The sequence below is a fragment of the Tiliqua scincoides genome, chromosome 2, assembly GCF_035046505.1.
Source record: "Tiliqua scincoides isolate rTilSci1 chromosome 2, rTilSci1.hap2, whole genome shotgun sequence".
Classification (NCBI taxonomy): domain Eukaryota; kingdom Metazoa; phylum Chordata; class Lepidosauria; order Squamata; family Scincidae; genus Tiliqua; species Tiliqua scincoides.
The window spans coordinates 101,652,250-101,670,215 of NC_089822.1; the positions used below are offsets into that span (position 1 = coordinate 101,652,250).

Consider the following 17,966-nt stretch of genomic DNA (forward strand, 5'->3'; position numbering starts at 1 on the left):
GCATGGCCTTTCCCAGTTTGAAGAGACACTTGGCCAACAGTCTGAGGCTAAGAGGCAAATTAGTACCCCTGCTAATTGGGTAAGAGGCACTTTTTCAAGTGGGTGCTCCTTTTTTTAGCAGGGGAGAGTAACTGGCCCATCTCACCCCAGCAGTGTCTGTTCTAGTGGCTGTCTGCTGGTATTCTTTTTGCATCTTTTTAGATTGTGAGCCCTTTTGGGACAGGGAGCCATTTAGTTATTTGATTTTTCTCTGTAAACCGCTTTGTGAACTTTTAGTTGAAAAGTGGTATATAAATACTGTTAATAATAATAATAATAATAATAATAATAATAATAATAATATTAAAGAAGGAAGGCCCACAGCCAGGGAGACAGACCAGGGACAGACTGCACTTGCTCCTGGTGTGGAAGGGATTGTCACTCCCGAATCGGCCTTTTCAGCCACACTAGACGCTGTTCCAGAACTACCATTCAGAGCGCTATACCATAGTCTTTCGAGACTGAAGGTTGCCAACTAAGCCGTACAACATTTCACTAGTGAAAATGGGCAAGCTCCTGCATCTGAACCTTTTCCACTATGCATGACTCCCCCCTCACCTGCAGCATTATCACACATTTCTACACACTCTTTTCTACCTTACCATACACTGCAACTTACTCTGTAAGAGCTTGAAGCGAGTATACAGTAAACTGAACCAACAATTTTCTTGCAAACCTAGATTTCTGAAACACCAGTCCAAGAGGCATAGAGTATAGCATATGCCCTTGGACCTCAGCACAACGGCAGCTAAGCCAACACAACTACAGCCCTGCCATCACAGCCCAAGTTCCACCAAGAGACACATCACAGTTGCTGACACAACACTGCACCCATGTGCCTCTGACACTGGCAACTACTGCCAGTGCAACCTCCAAACAGGGTGGAAACATGGAAGGGAAAGAGCTGACGCATGCCATATTATAACCCTGCCCCAAAGACAGACATGCCTCAAACACCAGCAAAAACCTACACTGATGACAGCTGGTATAAAAATGTAAAAAGCAATAGAATTAAAAAAGAACACAGAACTCACCTCCTGCCACTTCCTCCCTTTTTTTTTAACAGAGTAGAGCATAGGATACAGACTATACTTCACAGTCAATCACAGCACGCCAAGCCCAGAACTAAAGCTCCTGCCAGGTAGATCAGAAAACAGAGGACAGGGTGCATGGCCTTGAGCTATACCTCTCTAGTTTCTCATTGTACACCAGGGCTTTTCAAACTGGGGTGTCGAAACGCCCCAGCCTGTGGGCTCTGGTCACTTTCACCTTAAGGGGCGGGGCCAGCCTGAAGGCAGGGAGGAGGCAGCAGCGCGATCCCCTGGATTGCGCTGCATGTACCTGAGCCTCCTGGAGGTGCAGGGAGCCCTGCGTGACCTTCTGCAGGACTCCCCGCAGCTTTGAAAGCTAAAGTGGAGCACGAGAGGCTGCAGGAGGCTCAGGTACATGCAGCCAAGCCCCTGCAGCCCCCTGAGCGGCGCGATCCTGGGGATCGCACAGCTGCCTCCTCCCTGCTCCCCATGATTGGTGGGCTTTGGTTTTCATGGACACTGCTAGAGGCTGCAATAGCTGGAGAGGCTGCGCAAGCATGGAGCTTGTTAGGCTCTCCCCCCCTTCCCTCAGCTTTGTGCTGGACATGTCAAAAATCACACCAACATTGAAGCAATGTTGGTGCAAAACAGTAAGACTGTTTAATCACTAGAGGTTTTTATTTTTAATTTTGTTAGAACACATAACACAAAACACTGTATTTTGATCTTTAAAATATTTTCCAGAAATTAAAAGAGATTATTTTTCCAGTTAGAAATAATACTGTGGCTGCATCTGCTGACACTATATCATCTACCTACTACACTTTAAAAGTATTTAAAATTAATAAAAATGAGAACTTGGAATTAAAACACAACATCATTTTCTGCCTTTTAAATCACAAAATCTGCAAAAAAAATTTTTTTTTCAAACATCTCTATTAATCACTTAATTAATCACATAATGGAGTAGATGGAAATGAACTGATGTTTTAAGTTCAGAACAGCAGCAACTCAAAAATAAACTACAACATTTATTATCTGAGTAAACACTTTGACAGACATTTTGAAAGACATTCTCAAAACTTCCCAGAAGGAGGAACACTGATTGACCAGCAACAAGTACCTGAAAAACTGTTTCTGGAAAATAAGATTATTTGCATTATATATGTAATTATTTGCATTATATATGTATTAATAATGCATTATATATGTAATATCTCAAGAAAAATCTTTAGATCAAAATCTTTAGATCTTTCTACAATCTCTACAGTCAGCTTCTTCCATTGCTGAACTTTGATCACTAGGATTTTTTTAGCCTACATTTATCGACCATAGTTTCAATAATTTTCTTGTCCTGTAGAATGAACAGCATTATGGTGGCACTTTTTAATCCTTTTGCTTTTGCTTCCTTACCACACCACTGTAATGGGCTGCATTATATCAATATGAAGAGTAGCCGAGAGTGACAGTAGCCACAATCCTAACCAATTTTCCAGCACTGACATAAGAGCAATGCAACTCCAATGTAATGGAACAAACATTGTCCTCCTGCCTTGAGGAGTAGGCTGCCCCCCTCCTTGACTGCCCCCCAACTGCAGGATGCAGCACACACCCCACTGGCACAGCTATGCCAATGCTGGAAAGTTGGTTAGGATTGCGCCCAGTGACTTATCCAAAACAAGCCTGAAGTGAGCTCTGGATCATTTCTCAGTGGGTCAAAAATGGACAATTGTTCCCATCTTTCTGACAAAATATAAGAAGTCATCAATATATTCCCCTTAATTGACATTCTCCAGAAAAACAGTGAGTGATGACATCTGGGAAAGAAAGTTTCCTCGTTTTCTATCATCTTTCCAAACTAAAACCATCACAAGTCAGTGATGGTAAACACAAACCATCAAGTCAGTAGTGAACAAAATGAGAAATGGAGAAAGAACTTCCAACCTCCAAAAGCTAAAGAAAGTAAACCGCTTTTCAGTTGCTGTCAAAAAAAATAGGCAAAAGAGGGAGCCAACCCAATCTCCAGTAGTAAGGAGTTCCACATAGTGGGGGTCACCATGCAGAAGGCCCTCTCCTGGGTCACCACCAACAGGGCTTCTGCCAGTGGCAAGGCACACAGGATAGTCATGTCTGTCTATCCTCCGACCTCAGAGAGCAGGCCATTTCATACACAGGGAGGTGTTCTTTCAGGTACCTTGGCAACAGCAAAGCAGGTATAATGGCAGAATGACAGTGTCAAACTGCCTGGTGCCAGTCAAAACTTGGATAGCCACACTCTGCACTAATGGAAGTTTCTGGGTGGTCTTCAAGGGCCGTATTATAATAATTCAGTCTTGATATAAGCAGCACATGGATAACCTTAGTCAGATTTGACTGATCAAGAAAAGGATGCAGTTAGCAAACCAGCCAAAGCTGGGTAAAGTTGTTCAGACCATCTGTACCATCCAGGAACAAAACAAGACTCCAAGAGCACCCTCACACTGCAAACCTGATCCTTCAGCGAAAGTGCAACCTCATCCAGAACAGGGTTTACAGTGCATTACACAGGTTGCAGGTCTTCTGACTAACAGCATCTTGTTTTGTCTTGTTAGGATTCAATTTAACCCTCATCTAGCTAATCAATGAACCCAGGAAACAATTCAAGACTCTCACAGCTTCCCCAATACCAGATGAAATGGAGATGTAAAGCAGGGTGTCATCTACCTACTGGTGGCAGCCAACCCCCTGATATCCTTCTTCAGAAGTTTCATGTTGATGTTAAACATGAGGAACAGAACTGAACATAATTGCCATAAGCTAAAGGCCATGGAGTCCCCCAGTATCACATTTTGGAACCTACCCTTCAGGAAAAACTGAGCCACCACAAAACAATACCTCCAAGCCTCATTCCAGCTAGGTATTTCAGGAGGATATTAATAGTATTGAAAGTCACTGAGATAGTCAGCAGAACCAAGAGGAAGCAAACCCCTTCTCTGATTTCTGGGGTAGGCCATCAACTAGGGTGACTAAAGCTTTTTTTTTTTTTTGCCCCATACCCCAGTTGAAAGTCAGATTGAAATGGCACCCTTCATTGTGTTCACCTGAAAAACTGAAAATATCCCACAGTGCCTTTAAAATACCCTGGGAGTTTGCTGCAGCATCCCGGGGTGCTACAGCACACAGTTTGGAAACCACAGATCTAGGTAATCAATTTCATCCAGGAATTCTGGAGTTGAGTAGCCACTACACACTGAAACATCTTGCTCAAAACAGGAGGTTAGAGACCAATCTGTAATTATCTGTTATGGTGAGATCCAAAAAGGGTTTTTGGGGTTTTTTTTAGTAGAGACAGGAACAACCACTGTTTTAAGACAAGGTGATCCCATGTCTGCCAAATGACAGCCCAATCCTATCCAATTTTCTAGTGCTGGTGCTGCTGTGCCTACGGGGTATGCACCGCTTCCTGTGTTGGGGGTGCAGTCACAGAGGCCTCCTTAAGGTTTGGGAACATTTGTTCCCTTACCCCGGGCCTACATTGCAGTTGCACCGGTGCTGGAAAGTTGGATAGGATTGGGCTGTCAGGCTGCAATCCTATCCATACTTACCTGGGTGTAAGTCCTATTGACTATAATGGGACTTTCTTCTGAGTAGACATGCATAAGATTGGGCTCCCAGCCAGTCCCCCCCTCCCCCCAGTAGATCTTCTTAGCCAAAATGGACACGTGTTACACATGCATTTAGATCAGTGTTTCTCAACGAGCGTACCACTGGTGATATTTGAGGTTGTGTCCAATGGTATCCATGGGACCCCCAGCCCCCCGCCGTCTAGCAGCAATGCAACATGACAAACAGCAGTAGGAGACTCAGGCTGGTGGGCAGAGCTCCAGCATGTGCTTTTTGCATGCTCAAAAAAGCCCTTCCATTTGCTCTGAGCCTCTAACCAGTATTTGTCGCATTGCATCTGGCCTCCCACTTTGGAAGTAACTGGTGATGTCATAATCACCAGTTACTTCCAGAGGTTATTTCCATGCAAAGTGGTACAGTGGGGGACAAATATTGAGAAACGCTGGTGTAGCGTATCTCACACTTCCAACAATCCTGTATTCATCTACAAGCTGTTGAAGATAAAAATAATCCTAACAAGACAAGCACCTACAGGGGCTACAGCTTTGAATTTCTCAGTGTGGAGTGCATCCTGAGACAGATCCACTCAATTTTACTACAGAGTGTGTAGGACAGGGGTGTCATATAGCGGGCTGAACAGCAATAGCAATAGTTCATGGTGCCTGCTGAGGGCCGGAAGTGACATGATTAAGCAGGAAGTGATATTATGCAGATGATGGCCTCAAATAAGCACTTTGTTCTCGACTAGGAACCAGCTGCAAATGACAGAAAATAATATATGCAAATCTTTGGTCATATTTTCAGGATATGAGAAAGCATGATATGGGACCACCTTTTCAGCCGTGCTGCATCTGCTGAGGTATCACTTTGTAGCTCAGCAGTTGCAAGGTCTAGGAAATTGGCCCCAGCTGGCCCCAAGAGCCATCATGAACACACCTGGATCTAAAAGCCTCTGTAGGTGGACCTTCTGAATAGGTTCCTCATTCCTGCAGAGGAAGAGGCCTAAACCTTGCTAAATAGCGATGTCAGTCCCCTCCACAACCAGATCACCATGCACCTGCCCAGCAGTAAACACCAGGTCCAATGCAGAAGCATATGGTGGATATCAACTGAGACAAGCCCATAGTTGCCAGGAAATCTTCAGCTGCTCCTGAACTGGGGCCTCAGCATAGACACTGAAGTCCTCCAGCACCAGACACCTTGGAGACTCCCACAACACATCCAAGATCACCCAGGCCACCTTAAGAAAGAGATTGTTGGATAGCAGGGATCCCACTCTGCCTTGCTCATCAACAGGGCTGTCCCGAGAAGGATGGAAGGATGTCCCTAGAAGGAAGGCCTGGGGCAATTCAACCAGTGTAGGGCCCTCCCCAGTGTGTGTGTGTGTGTGTGTGTGTGTGTGTGTGTTTGTAAAATAAGGAATAAAAATAAGTACTTATTTAAATTTTTTAGATATATTCAAATAGCTAACTTAGGAAATACAAAGGACAATGCACCTACTAAAAATTTAAATGTAAAACACTAAAGTGTTCTAAATTAAATTAAACTGGCTTCCAAAATGGGGGATTTCTCTCTCAAAAAATGTGTATCAAATATGTGTTGCCTTTATAAAGAGGCAGATAGCAAGCACCTGAAGGAGAGGAAGAAGTAGGAAAAAACAGGGGTGGGGGAGAAGGCTTCTAATATGGAAAGTTTTCTGAGGCACCCGTATCTTAAGACTTATACAACATATTGTTTTAAAGCAGCAATTTTCATAGATCTCAGCAACAGCTAGGAAAATGAAATACTTTTTCAGCCCTTTCAGAACTTTGTGTTTTTCAGAACTTTGTGCTTAGTCTCTTAGGAGAGATTTCTCTCTCATTCAGTAAATATCAGAGGAGCCTGCATGCAATAGGACCTCCATCTGTGGGAGTACTTGGTGTGAACTGATATGCCAAGGGCATAAGAGGTGGCAGATTGCAAAATCATTATTTTTAACATAGGGCAAAACTCTGCTATGCTCTATGCCTAAAGGTGCAATCCTGTACACACTTACCTGGGAGTAAGTCCTTTTGAAATAAATGTGACTTACTTCTGAGTAGGCATGCATAGGATTGTCCTGCAAGTTGCTTCTCTGTCTCTCTTTGCACTTTAAGAACATAAGAAGAGACCTGCTGTATCAGGCCAAGGGCCCTTCTAGTCCAGCTTCCTGGGACATCTCACAGTGGCCGACCAGATGCAGCTAGGAGTACACAAAGCAACAAGATACCTGCATCCTGTTGCCACTTCCTTGCATCTAGCTCTTTCCCTTGTTCCTCTGCTACTTGTCCTGCCTCCTCTGACTCAGCCCAGCCTCCAATGCTCTGCCAGACCAGCCCCAGCCTTCCCTTGCGCTTCTTACTACAGTGTTGCCACTTCTGAAGTGACACTTTTTTGTGGCAGCAACACAGGGAGACTAGAAGTGAGGTGCAGCACTCTGCAGGACCCCTCCAAGTGTGGGTTCAGGGCAGCCACCTCAGTTGCCCTCCCCAGGGGATAGGCCCACTCATCAAGCATCAGGAATAAACACTCAAACCCAGAGAACCACTATACACCTGAGTAGAGAGATGGAGTCATGACAGTCACAACCTCTTGTCCCCCCGTTGTTATGCCTGGAAATCCAGTGGACAAAGATGGAAGAAATCAACCCCTCTTGCCTTGTCCTACCAGGCCTCCCATCATAAATGCCAGACTGAAACCCTCATTCAAGATTTAATTCTGGATGAGGTTGATTTTGTTCATGAATCTAACATAAAGCTAGTGCTCTGAATGAGTAGTAGTAATTCATTCTTTTGCTGAGGTATGAGAGCTGCAGGGGTCTGGGCAGTGTCTGTCTGGGTGATCTACTGCTCTGTGTAGTATTATATATTCCAGAACTAACTTGTAACAAACAATTTTAATTTGCCCATTAGACACCAATTCAGTAGGAAGATATACAGCTTTAATTTGTGGGATGTTTCACCTAACTCATCACTTGAGTTAAATTTTAAAGAAGTTTAATTTTCAAAAGAAAAACCTAGTATTGAAATCCTTTTTCAGAATAATTTTAAAATATGAACACAATAACCACACACACACACACACACACACACACACACACACACATACACGGTTGATACCTGGGTTGGCTGTAATGTGGAGACAAAATGGATGACTGCAGTGCTAATCTTCCTCCCTACTTGGGGAGGCAGGAAGGCTAAGAGTATCCTGAGCATTAGGCCTTTGGGAGGACTCAAGACAGTTGGAGAAGAAGACCGTTGACCACTAACAGGGAAGCCTGGACTATTGCAAGTAATCTTATTACCATTATGGAAAAAAACTGAGGCTAAGAGCAAAATCCTATTGTTTCCCCCACCATAAGATGCAGCCATGCCAAGACAGGCTACACTACATGCTGTGGTGGGGTGAGGAGAACAAGAGGCTTGGGAGGGAAGAGGAGAAATATTTTCCCTTACCCCTCCGTAAGCTTCCCAATTGCCGGGTCTCTTTCGACCTGTCCCAGCTCTTTAGTTGCTGCAGGTCTGAGGAGACAGGGGGTGTGTGTCAGCTGCTACAGGAGGGGATAACATCCAGGGCAAGTTGACCACACTGGGTGCCACCCCTCCTGGCTCCAACACCCTTCCCACCCACCCCCATTCCGCCCTCCCCACTGACTCACATCTGTTGGCAGGTGACCCTTTCCCCACCGTCATGTGCTGAGCTGCTCCAGGAATGCTGGTTCTGGCAGCAGTAGAGCCAACAGGACTGGGCTGTAAATGTAGTGGTTTATACCCAAGAATGTTCACACAAACCTATGTTTGTATTTATGGGGTGTCCAAAGTTTGTAAGATTTGCAGGAGTCAATCAGGAGCAGCTTCATTATTCCAGAATAAGCAACATTCATCTGCTGGCCCATTCTCCCCTCTAGAGAGAGTCCAGCTCTGGCACCTGGAATATACCACTATTCTCTCAATTGGGAATGACCTCAAGTATCTGCCCTGGCCTTCCGCTGACTGACAGGAGAGTGTACAAGCAGGGGTGTAACAGACTGCCCCAACACACAGGGCAGTGACATCATGACATCACTGCGCTTGAAGTTTCATTTCAGTCAATAGCAGCTGCACAGTGGTGATGGTGCTCAGTTGAGTTCAGGAAAGTGGCATGGGGCAGAGGGGGCTTCAATCAGACCTAGGCCCTCATGGCTGATGAATGTCTCAGAAAAGAAGCTCCTTCTGACTCCATTTCAGCTGGGAACGAGGACTGGGGCTGGTTCTACACAGCATCCAAGTTTCATTTTCCAGAGGTCAGCCCATAACATGGGCCTCTGTTCTCTCCCTAAAGGCCTCATCTGTTGAAAAACTGGGGAAGTGGTATCTCTGAACTTCTTGTTCTTTCCTTTGTTTAAATGTCTTGGGTTACTGGCAGCCTCATTTGTGTTTTAGTCAGACATGGGAGTCTGACATGTAGGTATATTAATCACAAATGACAAACACGCTCTAGTCATTGTTCTCTGTACTGGGACCTAGGATCCCTTCTTCTGCACTCTAGAGATCACAAGCTGAATTCGCTTAGAGCCCAATCCTATGCGTGTCTACCCAGAAGTAAGTCCTATTATAGTCAATGGGGCTTACTCCCAGGAAAGTGTGGATAGGATTGTAGCCTGGATCATGCCTGTTAATCTCTCAACAGTACCCATTGTTGCTGGAACCTCAATGTCACTGATTATTATGGCACTGTTCCTCCCTCCTGCCACCAATCTACTGGATTCTCCTACCCATGAAGAGAGAATGTGGCAGGAACTAAGGAACTCTGGGACATGTAATTCTTGAGAGAGCATGTCACAAAGGGTGGCACACTTCTCTCTGTATTTCAAACTACAAATCCTAGAGCTGCCTGTCCCAGAGTGTGCATGCATGCTTTCCCTCTCTCCTAGACACAGATTTATAACAACTAGATGTATGGAGGCTATTAACTTTGGAGTTCCTTTAGATCAGAGCTTTCAACGCCCCAGCCCATGGGCCAGGGTTTGGAGAAGGCTTACCGTTCCACCTCCACACCACATTTATTCCAGATATCCTGTGGCACAGCCTTTTGAGATGCTGGGCAACAGACGTGACTGCCCAGAGTGTCCCAGTGCCCAGCTCTACAGAAAAAAACATATGGCGTGGAAACGGAACGGTAAGCTCCAGTCCAAACAGGGACCGGTTTTTGACGGACAGCATCCATGTGTTTGGTGACTGCTGCTTTAGATCAGCTATTGTCAACCTTTTTACTCTCACAACACACTGACAAGGCACTAAAATTGTCAAAGTACACCATCAGTTTTTTGACAATGGATAAGGCACACTACACTGCCAGCAGGGGGCTCACATCTCCCAATGACCCTACTAACAAATGATCCTCCCCAACCTCCCAAAGCACACTTGTGAATCATTTGCAGCACACCAAAGTGACAAAGCACAGTGGTTGTTTAGTTTAATGTTCTCTGTTGACCATTAATCCTCATTGAGGTACCTCACAGGGCCTTATCTCCTGCATCAGACCAACACATGCCAAGTTACACACAACTGCTGAACTCGGTCAACACCAATTCCCCAGGTTTCAAGTTCATACATGTCCAGTGACACAGGTCCACTCCCAAGCAAATGTACTGAGGGGTCCAGGAGCCAAGTGGCCAGTTTAAGCAGACTGACCATTTGCCACGACATAAAGGATATTTTGTATAGCTGGCTGTAGCCTAGAAGTCATCCAAACCAGCTCCAGCCCCATATCCAAGCTGAACTTGGATATGTTCCAACAGTTACAACTGCAAGTGTGTCACAAGGCACTTTCTGCCACAGCCTTCACCTCCCCCCCCCCCCCCAGCAACATGAGGTTAATGAATTACTTTGCCATTCGCAGAGCTCAGGACCAGGATACCTAAAGGGTCTGCCCCTTGCAAACATAAGGGGGGCAGTCTTCCTACATATGGCACCATTTGCTGAGGCTCAATTGGTAGCAATGAGGAGGAGAGCTTTCTCCACAGTGGCACAGCAATTATGGTACACCCTCCCTCTTAGAGCTGCCCCCTCCCTATTAGTGTTCCTGAAGGGTTTGAAAGCCTCTTGGTTTCTCTCTGCTTTTTTTCATTGCGATATTTTTGTTTGAGCTTTTGTTTCTGTTTTATTATGATTGATAATTGTGATTATAATAATCACAAGAAGTGATTGTGAGGAGCTCCAGAAGGATCTCTCCAGACTGGCAGAATGGGCAGCAAAATGGCAGATGCGCTTCAATGTCAGTAAGTGTAAAGTCATGCACATTGGGGCAAAAAATCAAAACTTTAGATATAGGCTGATGGGTTCTGAGCTGTCTGTGACAGATCAGGAGAGAGATCTTGGGGTGGTGGTGGACAGGTCGATGAAAATGTCGACCCAATGTACGGCGGCAGTGAAGAAGGCTAATTCTATGCTTGGGATCATTAGGAAGGGTATTGAGAACAAAACGGCTAGTATTATAATGCCGTTGTACAAATCTATGGTAAGGCCACACCTGGAGTATTGTGTCCAGTTCTGGTCGCCGCATCTCAAAAAAGACATAGTGGAAATGGAAAAGGTGCAAAAGAGAGCGACTAAGATGATTACGGGGCTGGGGCACCTTTCTTATGAGGAAAGGCTACGGCGTTTGGGCCTCTTCAGCCTAGAAAAGAGACGCTTGAGGGGGGACATGATTGAGACATACAAAATTATGCAGGGAATGGACAGAGTGGATAGGGAGATGCTCTTTACACTCTCACATAATACCAGAACCAGGGGACATCCACTAAAATTGAGTGTTGGGCTGGTTAGGACAGACAAAAGAAAATATTTCTTTACTCAGCGTGTGGTCGGTCTGTGGAACTCCTTGCCACAGGATGTGGTGCTGGCGTCTAGCCTAGACGCCTTTAAAAGGGGATTGGACAAGTTTCTGGAGGAAAAATCCATTATGGGGTACAAGCCATGATGTGTATGCGCAACCTCCTGATTTTAGAAATGGGTTATGTCAGAATGCCAGATGTAGGGGAGGGCACCAGGATGAGGTCTCTTGTTATCTGGTGTGCTCCCTGGGGCATTTGGTGGGCCGCTGTGAGATACAGGAAGCTGGACTAGATGGGCCTATGGCCTGATCCAGTGGGGCTGTTCTTATGTTCTTATGTTCTTATGATAAATTTGCATTATTTTTATTGTATTTTAATATGGGGTTTTAATGTTGTGGTTGGCAACCTTCAGTCTCGAAAGACTATGGTATAAGCCTACAGCACCCGGTATTCCCAGGTGGTCTCCCATCCAAGTACTAACCAGGCCTGACCCTGCTTAGCTTCCGAGATCAGACGAGATCAGGCATGTGCAGGGTAACACCGGGCTGTGGCTAGAAGTGATGCTTGGTAGCCATACCTGAGTCACTGTTACAAATCAAATTACTGATAGAAGTGAGGCTTCCAAGGAAATCAGTAACTTAGGGTCAGACTGCGGTAACTGAGGGAAGCAGCGTTCGAGGGTGAGTGCTGGTCAACAGAGGATCAGAGAATGTGGGTCATTACAGTTAGGCCAGACTGCCCACTGCCCATTTTAAGATGATTGTGGTTATGTACTGCTCAGGTCGCTAACTGCACAGTATGGAAAAAAAATGAGCAGGAACACTGCTCAGCAGAAGTGGCACTGCTGAAAGCGTGACCCGCATAATGGGCTCTCCCATATCTTGAAAATATGATCGAGATTTGCATATTTTCTCTTCTGCCATTTGCAGCTAATGAGCTCCTAGGTGAGAAAAAAGTGCTTATTTCTGGTCATCACCTGCATTGTGATGTCACTTTCTGCTTAATGACATCACTTCTGGCCCTCAGCTGGCACCATGAATGCTAACTTTGGCCCACTGTAATGAGTTGGGCACCTCGGGTATAAATGTTTTAAAATTAAATGTAATTTTTTTTAACATTCTATGTTTTCACACAAAACAAGACTTGAGTTAGCACATGAACTCACCCCTGCTAACTGGTTAAGAGGCACTTCTTCAAGTGGGTGCTCCTCTTTTATTTAGCAGGGGGAGAGTAACTGGCCCACCTAACCCCAGCAGTGTCTTTTCTAGTGGCTGTCTGCTGGTGTTGCATCTTTTTAGATTGTGAGCCCTTTGGGGACAGGGAGCCATTAGATATTTGATAAACCGCTTTGTGAACTTTTTGTTGAAAAGCAGTATATAAATACTGTTGTTGTTGTTGTTGAACTCCCTTTTTGCCACTCCTTTTTGTTTTTGGGTGAACATGCTGCTACCCATTCAGAGCTAAGGGCCAAACTAGACATAAGTCCAAAACACTTGCACACGAGGCATGCTTCCAAATGGGAGCATTTCTTTTTCCAAATTAGCTGTGGGGTGGGATGGACATATCTGGTCAGAACTAAGGCTTGCAAGGAGGAACACTTTCATTCTCTCCCCATACACCATTTTCATGCTACAATCATGTCCCTGGAGTGGCAACTTGAGTCCTAAATGCAGCCCTGTACATTTCTAGTCCTTTTACTTGCATAGATCTAAGAGAGGAACATTCTCATAGCATTCTTCCCAATTGCTGAATAAGTGGCAAGTTGCTTCAGCCTTCTGGCATTCTAGCCAATGAGTGTAAAGGCTCTGGTATGATTGACAAGCATCTGTGCACTTATTGTTGCAATTGTTGAAACATTTTGCATTTTACCTTTAAAAAATAGAAATTAAATGCTGGTGGAGGTATTTTAAAATGCATGTAGACTTCTATTGTTCCACATATTGACTTACAGGCTGCATTCCATCTTGCTACAATCATACCATCAAGCTCTTGACTACAAAAATTTCTGGCTACAGGCTGACAGGCGCAGGAGTCAAAATACCCCTTCTAGTGAAATCTGAAAAGTGTGGCCGATGATGGCCTGGCCACACACACACTCTACGGCACTAGTTGTAAAAGGACCTTGGTAGCATGTTATGCATGAAGCGGGAGTGGTGCCAGGAAGGCCCTGAAAAATTGCAGGAGATCCTGGAGAGCAGCTGGAGAGACTGACCTGAGGAGGAAGATTAAAAGAGCTAGCTAAACGATGACTAAGAAGCAACATGATAACAGCCCACAAATATCTGAAGGGGGTAAACAGCAAGCAAGGAGAAGCCGAAACGCTGAGTAAAGTAAGTGAAAATTGGGACGAATACAGTTTTCAGTCTGAAAGATGCTGAGCTTGAACTGCAGAAGAGAGTCTCAGAGGAACTCCTGGAAAGCCCCACTTGAGTCAACTCCAGTACAGCAACTGTTACCCTGCACATGCCCAATCTTGTCTGATCTTGAAAGCTAAGCAGGGTCAGGCCTGGTTAGTACTTGGATGGGAGACCACCTGGGAATACTGGGTGCTGTAGGCTTATACCACAGTCTTTCGAGACTGAAGGTTGCCAACCAGTACAGCCTGAAGGTATAATTGCTGTGAACAGTGATGACCTCACAAGGTTTTCCATTTGCTATTCTTATCCTGGATTCCACACACTGTAGTTGGTGCACAAAGTTCAAGCTCCTTTCTGTTACCCTTAACCTCATCGGTAACCTCTTTTTCCATCCCCAATGTGGGCTCCTCACTTATTACAATAACCCTGGCAAAGCCCATCTGGGTTGTACTACACAAACTTGCCCCTTGCTATTTCTGTCCTGGGCTGCCCTCATACCAGGCTCTGCCAATTCTCTTGGCCTTTATCGCTTAACTTAACCCTTTGTTAGCAATGCACAGTGGACAGACATGCTTCCTCCTTGGACCTTCCAAGAATCATAATAGGCAAGTTTCTAAAATCTTGAATCAAATCTGCAATCTTAGTGGTTGAGGACTGTCATCACTGCCTTTTCCATGTCACTTGCTGCAGTTTCCCAACCATTACATTTTCCTTCAGCTCCCTACTCTATCCTTTCCCACTTGCTACCAGTACACTGCAGGGTGATTGTTGTGTCCTGAATCTCCATACTTCACCTCTAGAATCAGCAGAACTGTGTGAAATAGTCTCTAGTTATTCAAAGCTGCTGCTGCTTTTCTTCCTGAATGATCCTATCCAATCAGGGATTATGCAACTTGGGCTCCTTACTTATAACCCAATAGAAGTGTTTGAAAAATGTGGCGTTTGTATTTTATTACAATGCAAAATGTGGAGTTATGTGTTTTTATTTAGTTTTAACAAAAATAAACAACTCTGCCAATGAGATGGCTGTCATATTAATGTCAATGCTCAAAGGTATTCTGCTATGAAAAGGCCAAAACTTTTTGTACCAGCACTCACGTTCCCAATGCAACAGCTGACATATTCAGTTACCAAAAAGGAATGAACAAATTAAAAATCACTAGTTCCACAGTTCCTATAACAATTCCCTGGAAACCTGCCCCAGCAAAATTACAAATCACACATGCTGTTTTTACACCATGTGCTTTTTTCATTATCTTTCCTTAAACACAAAGCCTTATAATACAGACCTTATAATACATGGATGATGGCCGGATCCCAAAGGATCTCCTCTATGGAAACTCGTGCAAGGAAAGCGCCCTACAGGTAGACCACAGCTGCGATACAAGGACATCTGCAAGAGGGATCTGAAGGCCTTAGGAGTGGACCTCAACAGGTGGGAAACCCTGGCCTCTGAGTGGCCCGCTTGAAGGCAGGCTGTGCAGCATGGCCTTTCCCAGTTTGAAGAGACACTTGGCCAACAGACTGAGGCAAAGAGGCAAAGAAGGAAGGCCCATTGCCAGGGAGACAGACCAGGGACAGACTGCACTTGCTCCCGGTGTGGAAGGGATTGTCATTCCCGAATCGGCCTATTCAGCCACACTAGACACTGTGCCAGAACCACCATTCAGAGCGCGATACCATAGTCTTTCAAGACTGAAGGTTGCCAACTATAATACAGACCCACTAACTGGCAAAAAAGTACTTTTTACCAGATAAGTGGTGTCCTCTTGTATTTGCTGGGGAGGGAGAATAACTACCCTTCATCTCAGGCATTTCCAGTGGCTGGAATCTTGTGTGTGTTTTTAAACCATGAGCCCTTTGGGGACAGGGAACTATTTAGCAACATAAACCCCTTTGTGTACAAGTTTTGGCTGAACAGCAAGCAGCATATATATATATATTCTTAATAATATATTAATTCTGAGTGTGATTCATCATCCCCAAAATGCAACCCAAAAATATATAAGAGGTGCCATATTTCTCACCAGACCTTTCCTCAACATCCCTACTCACCATCTACACTCCATCAAGCCATGGCAAAAACCAAACAATCCTTATGGAAGTGCATGGATTTCTGCATGGGGACATTCAAATATCTTCCTGCTTGCAGGGTAGATTTGGAAAAGACCCTGTCTTTCTGGGTAGCAACATGTTGAGCATCTCACAGGTTAACCATTACTCTGAGTTTGAAGGAGGAAGGAAGGGACATGTATGGAATAAATAATCTGCCTGCAAAGCAAAGAACAGAACTGGCCATGATTCTGTTGTCTCGCTCCTAAAACCAAAACGCCAATTTTGTTCATGTTATCAGTGCACAGCAATTAGAACAATTTCTCCAAATCTCCTCCATCAGGGCCTCCAAAATGGCAAACCATCTTTCCAGAGTTCTAGCAAGAGAAAGAAAACCTTCTTCTGATCCCTGTATCAGATAAGATTGAGCAGAGGCCTAGGTGGGCAGGCTGAGACCTTCCCTCCCATACTTTTACTATGGCAGGTTGATTGAAGCAAGTGTCATGGTCGTAATTATCAATGCCTTAATTTGACGTGTTGCAATGGGAGACAGTTCTCTTTCCCACATCCAACTCTCGTCTCTTGGTTGCCTTAAAATGTGTCAAGCATGTTTTAAAGTCAACTAAGACCTGACCACGGGGACCACCACGTGTGTGATGAGAAGCGTCCAGGAATTCATTCTGAGTGATACACCAGCTTTTTCCATACCCCGACTGTCCGTCCTACCTGCACATGGTTGAGGGCCTTTTCCTGGTAATGCACGTTGTCCTCAGTCGTCCCGGTCTCATGCGTTGCCTCCAATGGGATCCCATAACTGGTGCAATTTTCAAAGTTGACATAGTCATACTGGGGGGCACCACCCCACAATGCCGTGTCCTTGTTGCCATCAGCCCTCTTGTGCTCTGAATGCTCCATAGCACTATACCCAACCTTTGCTGAGCTGGGGCAAGACTGCTGAAGAACAAACAATGAATTCCCCTAGCTGATCAGCCCAAGGCATGGCCTTTATCTGTCTCCCTCTCCTTCCCTATTCCTTGTGTCTTACTAATTTTCTTTTCTTCCTGCCCCCAAAGGCGTCTGGGGCAGTGATTGCAGGGTTTAACTATATTTATAGCAACCTTCTTCTGTCACATGACCCCCCCAAAGCCACATTTGATCTGAGCAAGAGGCATTACTCTGCCAGGATTGAATATCAGGTGTGTGACAGGAGGGAACCCTGAAGGAGGTGGGGGAGGGGGGAGAGAAGACAGCGACAAGGGAGATGGAAACATTCAAGCACTTGCAGGCCATAGGATGGAACTCAAACATGCAGAGTCCCTTCTTTGTTAGTGAGCTTTCCTCTCCCCAAATCATGCATTCGTATAATGTGATACATTTGAATTGGGATAAGACTGTATTGGCAGTTGGCTAGATCAGCAATGTCTACTCAAAAGTAAGAGAGGTGGCATCATGAAGGTGCTGAGGAAGGAAGGGAAGTGAAATAATTTTAGTAGCAGAATCTGGGATCGATGCAATGGGACAGAGGGTACCAAAGTCAAAGTTACGAACACAAGAACCTCTGTACCATCACATCTATCCCAAATTCTGCTACTAAAATATTTCTCTTCCTTCCATGGCACTTCCATGATGCCACCTGTCTTATCTCCTTCAAATCTCTCTTCCAAACCCTTCACAAAACCTCTCTTTATGAAATTTTTGATGCAACCCTTAGTCCCCATGTCCAACTAAGTACACGTAGCTGAGAAAAAATGCATATTTTTCCCATTTAACCCTGCCTCTATCTCCCTCGCCTTCCTCTGTAGACTCTCTTGTGGCAAATTTCAGACTCTGAGCTTTTCAGGGGAGCACCTGTATTTTGTGAAGCGCCTTACACAATGATAGTGCAATATGAACAAACAAACCAAAAAAATTAAACGAACAAGAATTTCTTTGTAGCTCCAACAAAGGTCCATCTAACACAGCATTTCTCAAAGTGTGCTCCTAGGAGCGTTGCCCCCCCCCCAAGATCCCGTCTATGAGAAGGGTGTCCACTTTTAGGGGCTCCATGGCCAC

The 17,966-nt window shown here is 44.9% G+C and overlaps 1 protein-coding gene and 1 pseudogene across 1 annotated transcript in view; both read right to left on the reverse strand.

Moving 5' to 3' along the window:
* CLCN1 (chloride voltage-gated channel 1) overlaps positions 1 to 17,966 on the reverse strand; it is a 100,030-nt gene that overhangs the window by 47,205 nt on the left and 34,859 nt on the right.
* On the reverse strand, positions 11,938 to 12,058 carry LOC136643185 (5S ribosomal RNA; annotated as a pseudogene).